Raw genomic sequence first — 3,174 nt, 5'->3', positions numbered from 1 at the left:
TTTTCAATTTTCATTTCGGTGGCGACTGTTTTGGCCTTCAGTCGGATCTGCACGGTGGAAACACCTCGGCCGTCTGCTCTCTGTGTGTTCACCCAATCTTCAAGAAAGTCTTCAAGTTCGGGCCATCTGCTTTTATTACCTCTGAAAGCTTTTTTTGACTTTTTGCATTGAGACAGTTCTTCCCTCTGGCGTCTCCAACGTCTCACCATTGACTCATTGATGCCAAGGGTACGTGCAGCAGCTCTATTTCCGTCTTTTACTGCCAGATTGACTGCCTTTAACTTAAAAGCTGCATCATATGCATTTCTACGTTTGTTTTCCATAATGAGGGTTTGTGCATGAAAACTTCCTTTGCACAAACTGTCTCGCTCTCGTAATGTCTATCTGTATTGCTCTCGTTCTGTCTCTCGTACCACTCTCGGTTCCACTTTTACTTTTGCGCGCTACCTGTCTCACTCTTTTCCGGCCTCCAGCTTTTCCTGCTGGAGCCCGCCGCTTAAAGGTGGGGGGCGCGGACCGGCCATAGAGCCCATAGAGTTAAAGGTAGTGGACTGTAACCTGTAAAATCCATAGATTTAGGAGGTCCCCTAGTGGCCGTTAGCTGTAAACATCCATAGATTAGCCGCACCGTTATATAAACCGCAGGGTCGAAAAATGGGAAAAAAGGCGTGGCTTATAGTCCGAAAATTACGGTAAGTACAATTCTCAGTTAATGACGAATACCACAAAATTCACAATGCAATGCAATAGTAACAATCAGTTCCCAAAACTTCTCATAAAAACCACAATGTGACGTAACTGTATCCCACAAAAACTATGCTAAAAACAACAAATTATAGTTTCTTATTTATTTAAATATCTACCACCTCAAATCACACATTGATCTATTAATTTTCAATGTTATTCACTCCAACTTCAGATCACTCGTTGATCTTTCACTCCTTGCTTTAAATTCAACGCTCAGCAGCCATTTTCCAGGCATTAGAGAAAAAGAACAAGCAGTCTGGCTCCGGGCTGCTGCACAGCAATTAGAGCAGAAATGTGGAGAAAGGGGGGCTTTCTTGAAACAAGAATGACTTCGTATTTCTTTATCTGACTAAGGCTATTGTATGTTCAATAATATATTGTATTCATCCACAAGCACATAAATATATCCTCCACGCTGTCTGTTCAGCTTTTAAGATGCGATATTTCTTTCAACAGAATGGGCGTTAAACCCAACAGAACAAGACAGTGAGAAATCCGTTAATTTCAATGGTTTTTGAAGTTCGCGTTTCTCCTCTTGGATTGTTTACATATAATACAACTGCAGCTCATATGATACTGGAATTATTATTCTGGTTTGTTCTGGATGGAGTCTTTAGAAAACCACTGAACTGCCCCGATGAGTAATATTGATTTCTGAAAAAATCCACTGGGTTTTTCACCTAGTGTTACACACCCCATCGCTTCACTTGTAGCTAACGAGTTTAGCCGTATGATTCTGAAAAACTTACGGGGCCTTTCACCGTACTCTTAACACCTCGTTGCTTTATTTATTGTATAACTTACCTACCTATAGTAAACTATGCATTGCATTCTTTACCATAAAACCAAAACACTGTGAATGTCCTTGACAACTTCTAAAATGTAGTTTAGTTCAGCCAATCACAGATTTTTGATATAAAACAGGCATCTGTTTTACCTCTTTCGTTGTCAGGGCCCTGTTGTCAGTTGTCAAATATATTCTTGGTGCGGACACCTGGACCCAATGTTGCTCCTTCCTTCGAAACCCCACTCCCAAACGTCGGAGGTCGCCACTTGTTGGAGTAGAGTGGTTTTAAAACCCACCTCGGCTCCGCGTGTTCGTTTGGTGAGCATCTTGTAAAATCATAAAGGAAGGAATTCAAAGCACCAGATACAGGGTTAAATAATAATCTGTTTTAATGATAAACGGTAATAATACAAATACACTTCTCAAAGGGGTGGGAAATACACAACCCCCTGCTCTGGTCCAAATGCCGGGAGAACCTTATCATCTTGACGGCAGGAGAAAAAGAGAGCGAACACCAGGACTCAACAGGAGATATTGTAAAAACAAGGGAGGAGCTGTGTGGATGCTAACCCCATACAGGTCATCTATTGGCCCATATATAAACGATGGGCTTTCGTAGCGTATCAGCGCGTGCCAGCCGAGATGATCCGGAAACAGTCTTAGTTTGAAGCAAAACAAACACATCTGGCTCGTATTCCTGCAGCTTCCACACACACACATTCTTCAGACTTCCCTCTCGGCTCCCCTCCCCCATCTAGTCTCCTGTCCTGCATAACTGCACCTTATTTCACATAGAGTAATTTAAGCACATTTAAGCCCACTTCTTCACAATGTTGTGGCAATTTTAGTACTCACAACATGAAAGAATAAAACAGAAATAAATCAATAAACCACAAACACAGGTATTGTCTGAGCAGAATTCACATATAGCTGCTCAAATAGACACACACTCCTTAGCATTAACAGAAGTTAATTGTTCTTGTTGCTTTAAGGGCTTCTGTGAACTTCCTTTCACCTCGAAGTCAGCGTTTACTGGAATGAATGCATTCATTGACAATTCAGACAGACTATTGTCTTGTTAACTGTGTGACTCAATTCTCAAGGCCTGCAGGCTGTGCATTATTAACTTAAGAAGAATTTAACCATTATATCTGAGGAAAATCTCCCTTTGGCTTCCCCCGCTATTTTGCACAGACTATTTATAATTAACAGGGAAACTCAAGGGGCCTCCCTCAATATCTGGAAATTGCAACAAGACTTTCTGCCATTCAAACGTAACACTTCTTATATATCAGGTGATAACATCTTCAATTACCACAACGTACAATTATTTTCGGGGCTTCACCAAGGGGCAATGACGGTATGGCCGTCGGTGAAAATCCTACCCTGACGCACACTATAATTATTTTACTATGTTCAATCTGAATTTACTTTAAAATAAACAAGTTAAAGGTCCCATCGCATGCTTTTCTGGTTATTACCCGTCCCCGTGTGTGTTATGTAGCTTTTTCTGCATGTAAACGGTCTGAAAATCCTCAAAGTACACCCTGTAGCGAATACAACTCTAACACAGAAATTAAGTGTCCATGCTGCCCCAGAACGCCTCGTTGTAGATTTTTATTTTTCAAATGGACCGCACA

Source organism: Gymnodraco acuticeps, unplaced genomic scaffold (assembly GCF_902827175.1).
Source record: "Gymnodraco acuticeps unplaced genomic scaffold, fGymAcu1.1, whole genome shotgun sequence".
NCBI classification, from domain to species: domain Eukaryota; kingdom Metazoa; phylum Chordata; class Actinopteri; order Perciformes; family Bathydraconidae; genus Gymnodraco; species Gymnodraco acuticeps.
This window is presented reverse-complemented; position numbering follows the sequence as displayed.